The sequence below is a fragment of the Triturus cristatus genome, chromosome 4_2, assembly GCF_964204655.1.
Source record: "Triturus cristatus chromosome 4_2, aTriCri1.1, whole genome shotgun sequence".
NCBI classification, from domain to species: Eukaryota; Metazoa; Chordata; class Amphibia; order Caudata; family Salamandridae; genus Triturus; species Triturus cristatus.
Genome location: NC_140586.1, coordinates 810,144,810 through 810,165,717, shown reverse-complemented (window position 1 = coordinate 810,165,717; position 20,908 = coordinate 810,144,810).

The following is a 20,908-nucleotide window of genomic DNA, read 5'->3' as shown; positions in this document are numbered from 1 at the left end:
TGTCTTGTCAGATGTTTAGTGAACTCGTGCATCATATTAAATTAAGCAATATGGACACGGCACCTTGAAATTGTAGTTGTAGTTTTCAAATCTACTCCAAGGGTTTCTAACATTCCATTGGTAACACCTAATAACATTCTTCTGATTTCTCTTCCCCTGTCTTGTCCCTCTTTTCTATGTGTGCATTTCTCTGGCTAGACAGGTACCTGTGACCTATCAAAGGGGCATATTATCAAGGTCTGGCGATAAATATCGCAAAGCGCGCTTAGCGCTTGCATATTTATCGCCGGCTATCTCTGGAATTCATCGCCTGGTTAGCACGTTATCAACAACGCGCATTGCCGAGGCAATAAAAATTCCAGAGGTAGTGTGGATATCGCCGTTTTCCATGGTGGAAATTAGGTATATCCTAGATGATAGGGCCTGTGGTCTTAGCCACACAATCCACCCCCCATGTTAAGTATGCCTTAGTCAGGAATATAACAGACGTTAAATTCCTGCATTAAGGCATACTTAACGTGATTTTAAATATCGCTAACCCTCCTTGTCAATATGACGAAGCTGGGTTAGCGATACTGTCCCAAGGGAGTCTTGTCAGGCACGCCTCCTTTGCATCTCATTAGCGATGCGATGGGAGGCGTGCTGACAAGGGGCGCTATTGCCAGTAAACTGTCGCTAACAGCTGTTAGCGACAGCTTGCTGATAGGGCGATAAAAATATCGCCGCTTTAGCGGCAAAAAGTGCAGCTAAAGCAGCGATATTGCCCTTGATGATATGCCCCAAAGTAAGAGAAATTGGAAGGGGCGAGATACAGCAGGATGTAGACAGAGACATAAAAAGAACTGTAAAGCAAGAGATGTGAAGTAGAGGCAGAAGGCGGTAGAGCTAACGATTATATACAGAGATGATGCAGCCAGAAAAAAAGATAAAGAGGGGTAGAAAATGAAGGCTTCAGAGTATGGAAGAGAGGTAGAGCGAGAGAGAAAGAGAAAAAGGAAAACATGAAATGTAGAGGGAGGCAGGGGAGTACAGTTCTTCAAGTAGTGAGATAGAGAGAGGTAATATAGATAAAGAGATGAATCAGAGAGGGGGTAAGGCAGAGAGAGGTAGAGGTAGACAGGGACACTTGAGAAATAACAGAGATGTAAGGTAGAGAGGAGGAAAAATGAGAAGCAATATGGAAAAACAGATCAGGCAAACACTGTAGTGGGGAAGAGATAAAGGTAGAGAGATTGGTGAAGGCTAGAAAGAGGAATGTGGTGTAGACCGTAAAGAGGACGATGAGAGCTATGCATGAAATAGGGAAAGAGATTGATTTTATTATACAGAGGTAAATCGCTGTGAGGGGAAGAGATTGTGAGGTTGAGAGATCTGCGAAATAAGGTTGTAGAGAGACAGTTGAGGTGGAGGTGATGGGTTTAAATGGAGAAGGGGGCTAAGAGAGACCATGTGTGTGTTTGTTTGTGCGTATGTGTATGTGTGAGAGTGAGGGTGAGAGAGAGATGGAAAGAGAGAGAAAAAGAGAAGAGTTGATGATAGAGTGAGAAGGCTGGAGGTAGAGCAATAGATTAAACCAACAAGCCATACAATATCAGGAGAAGTGAAGGAAAGGGGAAAGATGTAGTAGGAGAGAAAGCAGGGATAGGGAGGTGCAATCCTGAACTAATAGTGGGGTAATTGAGAGGGGTTATGTAGTTAGAGAGAGTGAGAGAGAGAGAGAGAGAGAGAGAGAGAGACATGCACAACCTGTGCACCACTGCTCAGGGGTGTTTACATGCCGTCCACAATGAATGGAAGGCAAGCATGCCCTTCCGTTACTAAATCCTATGCCTAGACAAATACTGAAACATTCTACATATTGAATGTGTGCTGAGTGCTCATATGTAATATGTGGAGTGTTTGTGTCAGCTTCAAGGCAGTATTTTTCTTTTATGTGAAGCCCAGTCCGGCTACCTTAGAAGATAGGGCTTTGTGTCTGAAACTTTAGGTGCCTGCGCTAATCACCCAAGTAATGCCCCCTTGAGGCAAAGTGGTGCACAGCAATCCAAAGCTCTATTTGCACTGACAAAATGGCACCTTTCCAGCACAAAATACTGTTTGCGCTGGAAAGTAAATACCCTTGAAAGAGACTGTGTGTTGCGTCACTTTACATGACTTTGCTCTGGCACAAACCCTCATTAAATCTGGCCCAACATTTCTTTCAAACATGCTCAGCTGTCAAATTAAAAAAAGAAGTTTTTTATGTGCAATGTAACTATATCAGTAATTTCAACTGTCTCATTCACTTTGCCAGGGGAGCTATTGGAAGGTTGGGCTCCTAGGGTGTTCGCCGCTTTGCCCGTGCCGTAAAATGTCTCTGCAGTGGCCCACACATTGCTACAAAATTGCTGCTCACAAGTCACTGACTTGTTTTGATTTAACTGTAGGCCCAATCCATGCAGGACATATCTCTCTTAAATTACTGTAAGCTACTGTGGCCATGTTGAATTTACGCAAAATATATTTGACACACACCGATTTTGCATTGAACAGGGATTGACGCAGAGGCTTATGTAAAGATATATGAATCAGATTACAGTTCCTCATATTAAAACAATCTCAACATTAGAAAGGGAGCATCTAGGACCCAGGGCAGCCCGTGCCACTCTCAATCACACCGAACACAGGGAGCGAACTGGTGCCAGAGCTAGACTTTGGCACCCCGATGGTTAACCTTGCCTTTAGACCATCTTACACTTACAACAGTGGTCAAATAAAATTCTTCTTATAGTAAATGGTAAAGGCACAATCTAGTAAGGTGTGAAGCTCTGTATAAGCACCACTGCACCTATTAAATAGCCTAAAGATAGGCACTATTGGACCTATTCAAAGGACTTTAAAGGTTCACTCCACACTGCCATCATGTCATCTATGTACCTATGAATTTCACTGAAAAAAGTAAAGGTTAAAGTGCTGTTATAGTTAGGTGTTGAAATGAGATAAGAATTCATGTGTAAAAAATGAAAAACCACTGAAATTTGCCAGTTATACTTTAGTGAGCTAACTATTACTTGAACCCTTGTGATACACTGCTTATGACCTCACATATTACATCACAACATGTTAAATAACATAATTGATTACATCGCTGATGACATCTCAAACGGTGTCATTGATGATAATATGCAATCATTGCGACAATGCATTACAGAGTTTGTGGACTTGAAGTAGTTCACCAAGCTACATTTGTGCCCAATTTTCTATCAACAAGTTATTTTTACAGGAACAGTGGCACCTTTTAAAAAAAGTCATCTATGTGTTTGAATTCCAAATAGCATATTATTATAAATGTATTAAATCTAAAAAAATGAGAAAACCATAGAAGTGGGACAATCTACAACAATAAAGGAAGTCAATAGAACTTCAGAACTCAGGTATTGCACAACGTGTAGCTAAAGTATAAACAATGAATGAGCCACAAATACATAGTACCTTTGCTGATATTTAAAATTAACAAGTGAAGTCAAGGTAGTCAAGTCGATGACGTTTCAATCCCTATCAGAGTAGGGGTATCATAATCAGGACACAACGAATTATGCCCGCGAAAATACCTGCATGTCGCAGAAGACAAAATATGTCAAGGCGTGCCTTTTGAGGATTTCCAGAGAAGGCCTGATCTGGATATGAATATACATGAAAATAGTAATGCAGGGCGACCAAACCAAGATCGCATGGATATAATAGCTTGATGAGTGACAGGAACAAGGCCTGCAAGTTGTAGTAAAATAATGATCCAGATCAGAAATGATGCCGAGATTCCTCAAGGCCAGGAGCGGCACACGGAAAACTCCTGCCAAGCGCAGGAGCTGCAAGTAGCGGAGCCGAGATCGGCCAGTAATAGTGTTACGACAATCTCAGGTGCAACAGGTCAACAATTTTATATCAACAGTCAAGCAATAATGGACATAACTTTGAGCAGATGGTGGACGCATAGCATATCTGTCAAGTCACCCAGATTTGACAGATATTGCCCTCTCTTTATTGTTATTTACCCACCTAACAAACAAAAATCATCCATGGACTTTAACGGGGTCACCTGCTTTTTAAACCTTGAATACCCACCAAAAGAAGAGTTTGAACTCTATTCACTTTAAAGGGATTGCCCTCTTGACATGGCCCACAATTTGAAGTCAAGAGATTGATAGGTATCTATTTGTTACCCATAAGACTCCTTTTGATAGACTCTATAGACAACCCTCAGTAGTTTGGTAAAAAACACAATACAAATTCCTGGGATAAGCGCAATGGCATACAACCTTAGATCCATGGTTGCAACCCCAGTATGAGGTAAACCTCTAAGTGGCTCACCCCTACATTATTCAATAACCTGAATTGCCTCCCAATCGTTAGCGAAGTCCTTGAAATAAACATCCACATCTCACAATGTCCTTGTGACTAAGATCTTTGGTGCTGTATTACAACTATTTACTATGGGGATGTGCCGGGACACCCACTCATGAATACTGTTTTGTCAACAGAAGGATTTTCTTGCAGATTTCTTGCATCAGTCCTTGGCTTTAAGACCTGGCCTACTTTGGAACAAGCTTCTCCACTCCACATCAGGTGCAATGGGATGCAGGGGCTGTCCCAAAGTAGGTTGGAGCTTTCAGTATTTTTTGTTTTTTTTTAAATTGGCTCATGATTAATTTCAACACCTACTTACAATGTCTCTTTAACCCATGACCTGGTTTGTTAATTCTTGTTATTTTAATGCAAGCTAATATCCTATTACCATACCTAACTATAACATTCATTTAATCTTTAGTATTTTCTGTTAATTTCTGTGTTTTTTAATCACATTCAGAGTTGAGCATACACCCATCCCCCTCAGGCAATGTGCTCCCAACACCCCGCTGTGTTTGGTGCGCACAGAGGGGGCTTGGCTGCAGGGCCTGATCTCTGGCCGGATCCTGTGCCCAACTCCCAAGCCCCTGCACTTGGCTTTCACTCTTCATTAGCAATTACTGGTTTTTAAAAGGATGCAATCTCTGTCTGCAATTTTACAGATTGACAAGTTCCCTATTATAGGTGTTCATGAAATGATGTACATTGTGCAATTTTCAGATTTGGGTTTGTGGCTGAATCACAGTTCATCTCTAGATTTTAACTAGGTTTTAATTCTGGACTGTTGCAAAATATTATCATTATATCCTTTTCTTTTGAATCCAGGTATAATTGCATTCCTTTTCTTTCAAAAGGTTTATGATGTTCTGCAATAACTTTTAGCATGCAAAGGTTAGCCATGCAGATTACTGGTTTTGAGAAATATAAGATGGAAACTATGAAAATGTAATACACTGTTTCCTGTAGAGCACTTACAAAAAAGTGATGTTTCAATCCTATTGTCAACTGCAGTTACCTATATGAATAGATATACAATTGTGTGTATATGTATTGTACTAGGCAAAAACACATTTTCACTGTTCTCACTTAGTGTATTAACAAAACTGCTACTTCATTATATTAACATATAAAGTTTCTCTGTTTTCCATATGCGAATCAGGTTATCAAAAAGGTACCTGAGTCATCTGACTGTGTTCAGTGAATTCTGAAAGATCAGGCCCCCAGACTACCTCCTCTTCCCATCAGTCCATTCATACATTTTACATAGCTAGGGGCAAAGAGGCAGTTCCTAACTGCCTATGCAAACATTACCAAACAGAAATATATTCTTGTAAGACACCAGTCCATCATTTTTATAATTATCTCTGTATGGTGGAAACATTTACTGCCCTAGATTTTAGGAAGCACCCACTAACCCATATCTCATTATTATGTCTACATGATGTTACATCTAGCATGATGAAGAGGTAGTCCTCTTCCCCCTAAATATGAAGGTCTTTGCAAAGGAAATTGTTAGACCCGGGATCCCTGGTTGACTGAGGTAGTTACCGTAGGCCAAGTAGGGACCCGCGTTCCAACGTCAGGGAAAGGAAGGACACCTTTTTAGATAGCCCCGCTCACCCCCTCGGCAGCTTGACACGAGCAGCCAGGCTTATCTTCAAGGCAAGTGTGTAAAGTATTTGCAACCACACTCACAATAATCCAATGATGACACCACAAATAGACTCCACACAAGTTTTGTAAAAATTAGTATAAACTTTATGTAAAAAGCTATACGATAAGACCACACGATATAAAACCAACATATGAGGTTCTGTAATATTTTGTCTTGGCCGGTTGTTAGGCCAGTCAGCCCTTGTAAGCTCTGGCGATATCAATGAGCACTTCTAAACATTTTCCTGTACTCCTAAAATCATATCATACAGTCGTAATGCTAGAATCAGATACTTTTGCAATGTAATAATACTGTAATGCGTAAAGTAACAATCAGGCACTTTGCAAGATCAAATAATGCAATGCGTGATACCACCACCAGATATGTCGTTCTGCAAAAATAAGACAATGCGTAATCAGGTAATTTGTTATGCAGGAGAAATGCAATGCGCAATACGCTAATCAGGTATATCGTTATTCAGAAACAATGTAATGCGTCATATGACAATCAGGTAGCTCGTTATGCAGGCAAAAATGCCATGTGTCATACACAAATCAGGTAATTTGGTATGCAGGAATAATGCAATGAGTAATACTCTAATCAGGTACTCCGTTATACAGAAATGATGCAATGTGTAATACAACAGTCAGGTACTCCGTCCTTCAGAAATGGAATAATGCGTAATACCCGATCACCAGGCCTTAGGCGGTCTCTCCGCCTCTCACAGTTGCCCCCAACACAGTACGATGTATTCCCAAGGTGCAGCTTCGCACTCCAGCCCCTGCACCACCACTCTTTTAGCGATACGGGCGGCGACACAAGCCGAAAAAGAGGCTCGCGCTGCCAACACGAGAGAGAGGCCGAGAGCGTCTCCCTCCGAGCCTGTGCCCCACCCCAGGAGTCGACACACGTTACCTGGGGGGGGGCACCTCGTTCAGCGGCTGAGCCTCCAATGCAACTTTGTGAAATGGCAACGGCGGCTCGGGCCGGCAACTCAGCTCCTCCGGGACTGCCAGTCCGGGCAGCTTCAACTACGAAGATCTCAGGCTGCCACAAAGCACACGCACACAGTGTCGCTGGAGCTTCCTTCACTCCGGTTGCACGATCACTGGGCACTCCACACACAAGTCTCCGGCTGCGCGAAGATCATGCGCACAGCGTCACTGAGACTCACTTTACTCCGGTGCACACGATAACATGGTAAATCCTCACAAAGGTCTCACGGTGCACAACGCACCTGCACACAATGGCGTTGAGACTCACTTGGATTCCGGTGCACACAATGACAAGACCAATCCTCACGAAAGTCTCATGGTGCTTAGTGCACCCTCACACAACGGTGTTGAGACTCACTTTGCTTCCGTTGCACACGGTGACTAGGCAATCCTCACTAAGGGGTTCAGGCTCCACAAAGCAAACACACACCATATTGCTGATCCTTGCTTGGACTCCAGCTACCCCCGATCACAGACCGATCCTCCTGAAGATCTCAGGATGCACAAAGCACGCACACACAGTGCCACTGTGACTCATTTAGACGCCAGGCGCCTACGATCACAGGTAGTCCTTACAAGGGTCTCAGACTGCAACAGGCACGCTCAAACAGCACTGCTGAGACTCTCCTGGAAACTTTTATGTTCCTGTGTTTCCGAACAGGGGGCCAGCTCACCTCAGGCCCTTGGGGATAGTTACTTCAGGACACAGCAAAAAGCAAAGCCCTTTAAGCAAGGGGACACAGCACACCGCAAAGTCCCTTTAGCCTTTCCTTGGTTGAAACAGCAAACTGCAGGCCAGCCCCAGATCACACAGCAAGAGCAGACCTATCCATCAGTCTCTTCAGTTGTTTCTTCCTTGGCAAAGGTCCTCTTGACCACAAAGTAGCCCCAGTCTTGTTCACACTTGATCAAGCTATTCTCCAAAGTTCAGGGGCTTCAGTTCTCTTAGTTATACCCCTCAATGGCTTTGAAGTCTTTGTGCTTCATGGAGCACTGACCCCTGTTCAAACCAGTTCTGGGTGCCTCCCTGCCAGTGACACCTTTCTTCCTTTGATTAGTTGGGACTGGATTCTCAATCCCTCAGCAGGAGATGAGACAATTGTTTTATAGTAGCAGCCCAGGCCTCTTCACCTCTAGGGGCTTCTCCTACCCTACACTCCAGATGCAGGTCAGCATGTGGCTGTCTCACCTCCTCCCCTGGGTCAAGACATTCCCCAGATCCTATTGCTTACAAATCCAGACAGTCATTCCACAGCCAAGCAGAGACACACAGAAATGTCAGAGCACAAAAACGCAGCCACTTCTAAAAGAGGGGCTTCTGAGCGCACAATGCAAAAACCACCTACATAAAAAGATGTGTTATTGCATTGTGAGTTCATGGATACTAAACCTCACCTTTCCATCTTAAGCTTTTGGGGAGATAGCTGGAAAACATATTACCCAGCCTTCCCATTCTGTCCTATGGGAAAGATGGCCTTTCCACAGTGAAAAACGAAATTGAGATTATTTCACTGTCAGGACATGACACACACCTTAGTACATGTCCTACCTTTCACACACACTACACCCTGTCCAGGGGGGACCCCAGACATACCATAGGGGTGTCTGAGGTGCACAGAAAGGGAATGGTAAGTTTTGGCAAGTGAGTGCACTTGACAGAACAACATGGCAGTTTCACAAACTGCACGCAGGCCCTGCAATGGCAGGCCTGAGTTCCCTTTTTAAGGCTACTTGTGTGGATGGCATAAATAGTACTGCAGGCCCACTAGTAGCATTTGCATTACCATCCCTGGCACAAATAGTGCACTTTACTAGGGACTTTACTAGTAAGGCAAACATAATAATCATGGACAACCAATTACCATTACTTTATACAGGGAGCACTTACACTTTGACACTGGTTAGCAGAGGGCAAAGTGTCCAAAGCATCTAAGTTGGCAACACCATGTCAGGAAAAAGGTCTGGGGGAATGCAAAAAGTTTAGGGACTTTAGCCAAAATGGGCCAAGTGCTACACAAATCCTTTGTATACCTAACATAAAAACCTAAAGCTTTTAAGTAGGGTAAAAGAAGATAATGACGGTATGTGGATGCATGTTCAAATAAACTCACATGAGTAGGCAGTGTTGGTCTCACCGGAGGACTGGATTTGCCCTCATGGACAATAGCTGGAAGGTACAGTGTTTGTATTCTAATATTATAATTTCTCAAATAAAAAATATTCACCCCTTTCCAGTATTCCACAACCCACCCAGACTCTCAAGTCATTATGATATTACTTTTTGAACTTCAGAAATTTGGCCATATTAGTTCATTCATAACAATTGTTATCCCCCTGTTGTCTCTCTGTTTCTGCTACATATAAATCTCTGGGGCTCAGCACCACACACACCCCTTTGTCAGATTGCTTTATAATGATTAAAGCATCCTTCTAAAGTCCTTATATTGCTTGTTTTTCCAAAACAGAAAGGACTTAGATGATTGTGGTGACCTCTTATACTTTCTCATAAACAACTTCTAAAGATCAGAGCCACAAGCTGGTGGCACGTGTCCATTTTCTATTGTGGAATTTGGCATTTGTGCAATGTATATGAATGGAAGTTTGAAAGACTTGGCAATGCTGCCATCTAAAACCACGCCTGGTATGGTTTCAGTGTCAGCATCAGGACCTCCCTAATGGTTTAAGCTTCCCAATGTCTCAGAGCTATCCACATCAGATGCTTGTAATTGAGGCACATTAAATCTTGGTACACAGATTTTACAGTTTATGTGACACAGATTGTTTCAGGAGTGTTAACTTTCTTATGGAGTGTTACAAATCATTTCTAGTTTGTGCATTGTTAAATGATGTCTGTGGACAATAAGAAACTAAACTCATAATCTCTGTCTCTGCATTGTTTCTCTTTCTTGCTGCTCCTTGTATGGATATTTGCTTTAGATCTCTGACTTCTTCCACCTCTTCTGGTCATATGTTATGTTATATATATTTGTATAGCACACAATCACCCATGACAGAATCGTGGCACCTCCTTTTTGGGTCTTTTTTTTATATATATTGTTTTTGTTATTTCCTGTGAGTTTTGGTTTTGTGCTCAACCTTAATACCCTAAATTCCACTAAAAAAGACACCTCTTTTGATATAGAGGGATTAGAAGGTCCTAAACACGGATCATTATTGTGGTTTTAACTAATTTCTGAACTCACATCTGTTGCCATTGATTCCTGTCGATTCTGATTGGTATAGTTATTACGGATAGTATAAGATCTCCTAAAGAAAGGGTACACTCTCCCCATATTATAATCAATTTTGGCTCTGTGATATTTCTTGTTTTTCTTTTTCCTAATGTCTTTTGCAGTTTTATCCAATCTTAGCTGCCAGATTGCTATCTATTTACAAAGATTTTTTTTAGTTCATTGATTTAATTAAAAAACTTTAGTCTGTCCAGGTCAAGCACCGACCCACCTACATCCGGCAAACCCAGACTCTGTATTGTTGTCTTTTTTTGGTTGGCGTTGTGTTTTTTTTTTTTGAAGGTTCACATAGTAAAACCCTTTTTTGATTCATTGTTTATGTGCCTAAGTTACACTTTTTTGTAATTGTTTTTTTAAATGTATGGTCTTTTTGAATCAGTATTATTGTTTCCATATTTTTGTAACCATTTTATTCAACTATTTTTCGTGTTTTTCTTCACATTTCCAACGTTTGAATAAGACTTTATGATATTTTTTAAGTGCTCTTCCCATTGCACAGCAGATAACCGATGAACAAATTTCATTCCATTTTTTGAAGTGCATTGAAAATATCTGCAACCTCAGGACCTTGTTCCTCTGCAGTTTCAAACATTTCCAGTAGAACTATTTCCTCTTTCTCTTCTGCCAGTCGCTGCTTCTCCACTTCTCCTTAGCGGTGCTCATTAGGGTGCCTGCCTCGTAGGTGTTTCAGGATCCCTGTTGTGCCAAAAATTTACATTCCAGGATAACCATGCACCAATTGCATTTCACCTTTCAAAAAGGGTTTTCTTCTCTACTCTGGTGTGTGTGAAAAATGTTCCCACTAGTGATTTGTGTATAGATTGATGTGCTTTTCCACCCTTGGATGTTATCAGCATTTCCAACGTATCATCTTTTGATGTTCGACATCAGATTGACAGGTTTCTGCTGCTTGCTGGCTTTGTACAATTTGTTGTAAACACATTTTATTCTCACCAGAAGATTTCTGCTCTCAGTCTCTGGGTAGAAAGTGGAAATGCTGTCCTCCAAAGGGTGCTCTTGTTTTTTTCTAGAAACTAATGACTTACTTTTGGAAAATCTGCAACAAATCCGGTGCCTCCTTTCTTTTTTGGGGTGTATAAGGTTTGCAGATCCACTGCTGATCCACCAATAGACATAGTACTTTTAGACCGCAAGACACGTAATTTCAGAGGTGAGACTTCCGTTTTGAGTAATGCAAATCTAAAAACGAGAATTGTGACACGTGAATGTTTTTAAAAGTTGCATTAAGTATGAAAACGAATTATAAGATGTTGCTTGAATGTAGGGGATATCTAAGTATAGCAAAGAAGTCAGAGATGTGAGAAAAACACAAAGAAAAACTACAAAAAAAGGATTGTAGAAACAAAAAAGATGGTTCTTTCCAGATCCAACTGTAAAGGTTTAAAATAAAGGTAAAAATATATGTTGTTTGTTGTACAATAGAGTGAGAGTGACTGAGAGTGACTAAAATTGATGGGCTCAAACAAAATGCGTGGGTATAGCCTTCAGCAGTGTGCAGTGTGAGTTGACCTATGCGCAACCCTCTATGGAGAACAACTCTTGCTGCGCACGACTTCTGTCATCTGCAGCGGGTGTTGTCTGCAGGGCCTTGCTTTTAGCCAGGCCCTGCAACCAACCCAGTGGGGATGGACAAATTCTTGCCGGGCCCTATGCATAACCATCCATGGGCCACAGGCACCCATTGTGCACAGTCCTCTGGGCAGGCTCAGCCCTGCATGGCAGCCAACCCCAGGTGCGCCGGACCCTCCAGCCAGGCACATGCACAAAAGAACTGCAGGTGGCCAACACTTACTGTGCACAGCCCTTTGTACGAGTCTAGCACCCAAACCTCTGTGGTTGCCTAATCTCTGATACACAGGGCTCTCTGGCCAGGCCCTGCAATCACTCTACTGCATGAGGCCAGCCTGTGCTGAGCACGGCTCTCCGACCAGGCCCAGTATGCAAACCAATGACAGTTACCAACCCCTGCTTCACTAGAGTTAGCCACAGTGGGGGTTGTCTGCAGGGCCTGCCCTCCAGTTAGGCTCTGCATCCAACCGTTCATTGGTGGCCAACCCTGCTGTGCACTACCCTTCAACCAGGCTTTGCACCCGACCCCTGCTGATGGCAAGGGAGTGTGCGAAGGGCCTGTCAACAGGCCAAGGGGTTGTAAATTATAGCCATTATAAAAAATGAAATTCACTGGAAAAAAAATGAAATTCAGCAGTTATGATTACCAATGCACACAACACACACAGTAGTTCACGCTACCCGCTATGCTCAAAGCAACAAATTGCAAACTACAAAAAAACAAAAAAACTTGAACAAGACAGCAGCGAGGTTAATGGCGTGAGTAATAGGTGTTCATATATTTACAAATTGGAACAACCTATCTTTTACTGTCGCTGTCAGTTTCTTCATGGCATACAAATTCCAAACCATAGGCCACTTCAAAGTGACGTTTGAGGTTTCAGAATCCTCCCTTTTTGTGTGATCGTTAACATGGCCCCCAATAGTAGTTGTTAGTTTACTTCTCTACCCTCAACAACACCAATAAGGGATCCAACAGTTGTTAGACATTAGTAACTTGCATAATTTGCAATTGAATCTCCTTCCAAAAACAGTGAATGCGCTTATGCATCCACCACACATAAAGATACGAACCAGACCCCTAACATCCCTTTCAACAGTTATGATTATCAGACATGGCTCTAGCTATTGGGCCAGATTTACCAATTTCTCACGCCGAGCCCGTGCAGCAGCCGCAAATGCTGCGCTGCGTAAGAAGGAGAGAGCAGGAGAGCGCCAAATTTACTGAAATGTGATACTTCCATCTCCGTAGCACCGGCGCTGAAATTAGCAGCCGTGTCTCCGTGAGTCAAGGATAGGTTTTATAGTGGAAGGTCACCCTATAAGCGTTTTCACACTTTGGATGTGTACAGTGCAGCACTAAATAAAGGAGAAAAAAAAAACATTTCTCCTTCATAGCGCCTGGTTGAAGGGTGTGCTGTCTTCTGAAGCTAAACTCTGCCTACTTATTTAGTAAATTGGGTTTAGCGTCAGAAACCGTGGGTCGTTGCAGGGGAATTCCCATACACCACCCATGGTAAATCCCCTTGGTGCTAAGTAATGCACAGCAGCGCTATACGCTGCATTGCATTACTTTCACATTATTTTATCGCTGGATAGAAAATCGGACAAAAAGACTTTGCGCCGATTTGCGTCACGTGGCGTAAAATCTTAGTAAATCTGCCCCTTTGTTTCGACACTAGAAGCTGCAGATGCTTTTGCTTTCAGTCGGGACCTTTGCAGTTGTGTCTGTTTTCTGCCCCAGATACAAGTATTTATGAATATCGTGGATGGAAATGACAGTAAAGTAATTGATAAACCTGCTAGCCTTTTTTAATGATTCAGAAATTGAAAGACCACCCTTGGTGTATAATATTCCAGGTGATAGCTCGGCAAGGTGTCTCTGAGACAAGTACAGACTATTGGAGACATTCCCCACCCTGACACAAGAATCTCTAAGAGTCGACCGAAATACGCAAGTGCACAGATATGCAACTGATTGATAAATGTATTATTTGCTCCAAGTAGGGCACCAGGTGTCGACGTGTTCATTTGGGTGCAGCTGCCCTCCTTTCCTCCAGCTTCCCATGATCTTAACTCCCAGTAGGCAGCTGTATACTGAAGGGTTCATGCAATAAATCTTTGTCTCCAATGTATGTCAATTAATGTTGACATTATTGTCAGTGTGTTCCAGGGCAAGCTTTGTTATCATTTGATTTATTCTTGACTGAAGAAAGGCTTATGTGTGCATATAGATTATAAGGTTTGTTGTCCCAGTGTACATACATCCTGCAGCAGGGGCGGCCATCTTGTATTTGTGCGAACTGAAACCCGTGACTGGATTCTAAGGAGGGCCCCGGCACACACACGCTGCTTCAGAAGTGGCCACTACTTGTGTGTGTGTGCTTCAGAAGATTCTAAGGGGTGCCCCAGATCAAATGCAAACTGCATCGGACATAAAACCCCTGCAGTATGGATGAAAACGGGCACTCCCGACTGCACACTCTATTGCTTCTGAATTCAGACATCCTCAGCTCCAGACTGACATAGAAGCATCCAGTGGCGTAGCTAGGTTAGGCAGGGTGGCGGTCTGCCCTGGGCGGCCCTTTTTGGGGGGTGGGTGCACTTCACGTGAGGTGATCAATTTCGGCAAGCGCAAGGTAAGTGGTATTTTTTTATTTTCCCTCGTTATCACCTGTCGCCTCCCCCACCCCGCTCTTATCTGCACTGGGCGGAAAGCTCAGAGACCGCTCGGGGGCAAAAGCTCCACCCACGCCACTGGAAGCATCTTGTGTCATGCTGCAGGTGTGGAAGAGGTCAGGTGCGAAGAAAAGGGCTCGCGCTGTATACTGGACTGCACATCCTTGGGCATTCTAAACCCAGGTGCACTTTCGATTACATGGGACTTCAAATCTTTGCTCCAGGTGGCTTTCGGAAATGGATTGGCTTTGTTCTTTTTAAGAGCATTGCATGACAGTAATTAAACTGTAACTTATTGAACATGGGTGGCTGTAAAAGGACAGCAACAGGATTGGGTGAGCTTTGCATGAAATAGGCCACCTATCTCATTGGAATGTCAGTGGCATTTTATGAACCATCTTCCTTCTCACCCCTCGCAATAGGACATTTTGTAATCTCAGGCGTGTGTAGCTATGTCAAGGACTGGGATAGTGTCTGCATTTACACAATTCAAAAGTAGCTGCTCCTGTACCTGTTAGCTGGGGTGTTGGCTTGTGAAGCTCTCATGTTTTTGTAACACATTCTATAGATGCTGCAAGTTCCATTACCTCATATGTTTGTATGGTCTAGGGGTGGGTGGAACTTGTGGAATTTGACTCTTTGGAATTCCGTGGAGTTACACAAAAACTGTGATTTAATGCTGGTATTTTGTTCTGCGCTGATGAATCAGTGAGAATGGCACAGTGCGCCAGAGGGTGCAGCAACTCTAGCTGATTTTGCTGTAGCATGAGTAGATTTTGTACTTGTTCGGCTGCCTTCTGACCGCCAATGGTCAGAAGGCAGCCGGAAATGGAAATCACGCTGGGGGATGCCAAATCTCACTCGTGCTCACCAATTTACCGTTCTGCAGCCGCACACAAGAAAGAATTCTGCCACGTGGCGATTGGCGGAAATTGGGTGAAACTCCGCATTACAAGAGTAATGCCGAGTCGCCAAAATTCCACCAATTCTGCAGGAGCAACAGTATATTCCGCCCACCCATTGTATTTTACTACATTTATTCATCTTGATAAATATACCTTGCGCCTCTATTCTATGCATGGGGCAGAAGAAGAAACACCCACACAAATGCTCCTCTCTCAGTTTCTTAAAAAGTTGGCTTTTCAGACACTTAGGGGCATATTATCAAGAACGGCGTTAAAATTATCGCCGCTTTAGCGGCAGAAAACTGCCGCTAAAGCGGCGATAATGGGCTTGATAATATGCTGCAGAGAATTCCAATAAAAGCCCATGTTGACACCAGAACATGGGCTTCTATGGGAATTCTCAAGGGCATATTATCAAGCCCATTATAGCCGCTTTAGCGGCAGTTTTCTGCCGCTAAAGCGGCGATAATTTTAACGCCGTTTCTTGATAATATGCCCATTGATTATTTATTTATTTATTTATTTATTTATTTTTTTTAAAAACCTTTATTGTGCATAAAACTCGATACAAACATGGGCCTACAACCACCAGGGCCGGCCGCTAATATATACATGATCATCAACATCAAGGCAGCAACAGGCCCCCTGGGCTCAGCCGAATTAACAAATCACTGAGTGCACCGCAAGGGCTATCAGGATACATAATTTTTAGAAATACAAACAAAGGAAGAAAAAATAAAATAACACCAAAAAGAAACCATCGAAAAAGGGCGTCTAACCACCGCCGGGGGACCACACAGTACATACTCCACCCTCAGGTGGTCAATGAGGATGATCAAGGGGGAGGTGGGGGCGACGGGAGAGCGACAACCATATACAGGTAAAATGTAAGAGTCCGGGAACCTCAGGATCAGGGGGACAGGGCCGCCTCAGATGTGTCCACGAGGGGGGGCGTGCAGATGTTCCCTCGGTATGCGTTCCACTGACCCCAGATTCTACCCCACGCCCCCGGCTTACCCCGGGCCACATACACGGTCTTCTCTCTACACATACACCAATCCATGTTCTCCTTCCATACTGACACGGTGGGAGGCCGCCGGGAACCCCAAAGCTGTGCGATGTCTCTCTTACCAATCATGTTCCCAAGGGCCGCCCACCGAGTCTGAGCCGCATTGTAGTCATTAGGCTCCCACACGTTCAGCAAACATCGGCGAACCTCAGGCAACAGAGCGACCCCAGTGACACGTTCCATGACAGCATGCACCCGGCGCCAATACTCGGCCACATCACAGCACTCCCAGAGAACATGGAGAAAAGTGGCGCTGAACCCACAGCCGCGCCGACAGAGCCCGTCTGCAGAAAAACCCATCAAAACTAAACGAGGGCCCGTCACGTAGACACGGTGGAGAATTTTCAGCTGGACGAGACGGAGACGCGCGGGTATAGCCACCTCCTTAGGGGAGGACAGCGCTGACTGCCAGTCCTCATCGTCCAGTTCCACCCCATCCCCGATCCACGCCTCCCGAAGACGCCCGAGGAGATCCGCCCGAACGTTTATTAGTTTTTTATAGATAAGGGAAATAGTACTGTCGGGCAAGTGACCGTCGAGTATGCGGTCCTCGAGTGGCGAAGATACAGGGACTGCAGTCTCAGCCCCGAAAACCGAGAGCAAGGCGTGCCGAACCTGAACATACCGAAAGAACTCCCTCTCACTCAATTCGTACTCACGTTGCAGCGCAGCGAAGGATTTAACCGCACCCTTCACCCAGAGGTCACCCACTCTGCTGATGCCAATCGTGTCCCAACGCTCAAAGCCCTTCGTCGTCCAGAGGCTTCCCAATCTGTCAGACGCAAACAAAGGGGTAGCACACGTCAAACGGTCATTCCAGCCCATGGCCACATTCGCAGCCTTCCACAAGCGAACCACAATCTTAGTGGGACCAGTTAAGGTCCTCCCAGCCGATCTAGAATAAAGCGCTCTGTTAAAGTTGCCGCCAGGCAACAAGAATCTATCCATTTCGAAAGCCGGATTCGGACCAGGTGCGTACGTTGCGTGGTTAATAGCAGATAGCTGGGAAGCCCAGTAGTACCTCCTGATGTCCGGGAGCGCGATGCCCCCGTCATACCAGGGGAGAGTCAGTTTTGCAAGGGCAATACGTGCACGACCGTCCCAAACAAGTCTCCTTTGTAAGCTCTCCACTTCCCGGAAGTAGGCCGCAGGAATGATATCAAAGGAGTTCTGAAGTGCGTAAAGGAATCTGGGAAGAGACATCATTTTAAAAAGCGCCGCACGACCGAGGGGAGACAAGGGAAGCTTACGCCAACGGGCCACGTCTAACCTCAATCTCCGAAGCGGAGAGAGGAGATTATGTTCGTAGCGGACAGTCGGGTCCAATGAGACGTACACCCCCAGGTATGTAAAGCCGGAGTGGGACGCCTTAATGGGAAAACGAGAAGGCAGGAGAGGAAAGCCCCCGGATATAGCATAGGCACAAGATTTGGACCAGTTATTGATCAAACCAGAGTTCTTGCCGAAGGAAGTGAGGATATCAAAGAGCACATTGAGTGACTTACATGGTGAGGTGAGGTACAAAAGAATGTCGTCCGAGTACAACGAAACACGATCCTCGAAGCCAGGGGCCCACTGGATCCCTCTTATCGACGGTTCCCAACGAAGCCAAGCAGCGAGCGGTTCCAAAGCCAAAGCGAAGAGCAGGGGAGACAACGGACACCCCTGCCTAGTGCCCCTCCCAAGAACGAAAGGCCGGGAAACCCTTCCATTAACGACAACCTGTGCCAACGGAGCGGCGTATAAGAGTTTAACCCAGCTAATAAATCCCGGCCCGAAGCCAAACTTTGCAAGGGCGGCCCAAAGATACGGCCATTCTATCGTATCAAAGGCCATCGTGGCATCCAAGGAAACCAAGATGGCCGGCTCTGAAAGATATTTCGCCCTTGCAAGTACGCCATGTAGGCGCCGCAAGTTAAGGGCCGTATTCCGGTGCGGGATAAAACCGGATTGATCCGGATGCACCAGATCACAAATGACAGTAAGCAGGCGGTTAGCAAGAACCTTGGCAAGGATTTTCGGCTCAGCGTTCAACAGAGAAATAGGCCTATACGAGGCGCAACGGTCCCGAGGCTTACCGTCCTTGGGAATCACGACTATAGTGGCCAGACGTTGGTCATCAGGGAGAGAACCAAGTTCAAGCGACTCCGAAAACATACGACGGAGAAATGGCGCAATTTTATCCGGTTGCAGTTTGTAGAGTTCAATCGGGAGTCCGTTGGGGCCCATAGCCTTGCCCGAGCGAAGGGAACGAATCGCGGTAGCAATCTCGTCGACCGATAATGGGGCATCTATCTGCTCACGCTCATCCACCGACAAGCAGGGCAAAGCAATATCCCTCAACAAGTGTCGAGAGTCAGCCTCATCTCTAGCAGACACCGGGGAGTACACCAAAACAGTCAGCAAAACACTCCACAATCTCACCCGGGTCAGTCACACTTACTCCCTCCGATGTCTGAAGCACAGGGACCACTCGATTGACTCTCTCCTTCTTATCAAGCCAAGCAATCAATTTACCCGCCTTATCCCCAGCATCATACAGTCTGCCCTGCTGTTCCCTATACATCGTCCGAGCAGCATCCGTAACAAGGGACTTATATTCGAACTGTTTCAGGCTGAGGGCGTGGAGCCCGTCCCGAGTGACACCCGTCTCCAAGGCAGCCTCCAACCCCGATATCTCAGCCTCCAACGCGACCACCACCCCGTTCTTAGCTTTCTTGGCCTCCACGATCAGGGAAAGGGCGTGTCCTCGGAGAACCGTTTTGAAAGCCTCCCACAAGGACACCGAGGACAAGACGGACCCCTCATTCTCAAGAAAATACTGTTCAAGCGACTTAATGAGACCCTTTCGAATCTTGGGGTCACGCAGGTACCAGGGGTTAATGGGGGCGATCCGCCCGGCGGATCGCGCCCCGGTATCGAATGGAGCCACAATGGGGAATGATCGGAAATGCCCCGGGCCAGGTGCTTAACCTCCCGGACCCGGGTGGTCTGGGCCGCGGGCATAAGAAAGTAATCTAGTCTGGAGAGACTCCCGTGGGCCCCGGAGTGGAATGTGTACTGACTCTGTGTCGGATGTATCAACCTCCAGCAGTCCACCAGACCGAAAGTGTCCAAGGACCCGCCGAGCCACGCCTGGGCGGCAGAGAGGGCTCTGGGAGGGTGACGATCCAACTCGCCAGAAATCACGGAATTAAAATCCCCACCCACAAGCAAGAGACTATCAGGAAGTTCAAGTAACATACGACCCACATCCGAGAAAGTAGAGGTCTGGAGTCCCGGGGGAACATAAACCGAAACCAAAGAAACAGTCTGCCCCTCCCACCGTCCAGTCAAGGACGCATAGCGCCCTCTATCATCAAGAGTGACGTTGTCGATCTCGAGCGGGAGGGAGGATCGCAGCAAGATGCCCACCCCTCTGGATCCAGTGGTGAAGCCAGAATGTGCAACCAGTCGGTAGCCCCCCCTGTTCATAGCATGACATAAATTGCCCACCAAGTGCGTCTCATGAAGAAATACCACATCAGGGGCCAATCGGCGCAAATATTGCAACACAACCCCACGTTTGATACGGTCCCCCAACCCGTTGACGTTCCAAGACATCAGTTTCAACCCGTCCCCCCCCATCCCAACACAAGAAGCTGGAGTCCCCGGGCACGCAGCCAGACACCTGAAACTGAAAGAGAACAAACATACCGCCTTGAAAAGAAAAAACACACAACCCAACTACCACTGCCACCCTCCCACCCCCACACCATTGCAACTCCCCCCACCCTGCACCCCTGCGGACTATACAGCCCCCCCAACTTGCAGTGTGCCTGTCGCCCTAACAATCCCATGCTACAAAAAGACCCTAGAGGAGGAAAGGGACCCGTCCCCTCCCGCACCCAAGCGAAACATTAATAAACAAAATATACAATTGAAGTAGAACCTTGCTGGGCGCAGAAGGAAATGTCAAAGTTGAGGATCAAGAGTTATGCCTGCGGAGGCCCTCCGCCCTCGGCACCGCCAGTACGCCCAGATCGTTCACCCCGGTCCGGCAGGGAATCTAACCAGTCACTCACAGTGTCCGGGCGTTCGAAAAAGATAGTCCGATCTTCATATTCCACACGAAGCCTGGCAGGGAAAAGCATAGAGTATTTGAGTTCCAGATCTCGAAGACGGCGCTTCACCCCCTGAAAGCCCATCCTCTGTTTCTGAACGAGTTGGGTGATGTCCGGAAAGAAGTTAACGGAGGAATTCTCATATTTAACTGGGCCGTGCACCCTCGAGGCCTGCAGGATCGCATCCCGGTCTCTGTAGTGAAAAAGTTTTGCAATGATAGGCCTCGGGGGGGCTCCTGGTCGAGGCCTACCGCCCGGGAAACGATGGGCACGCTACAC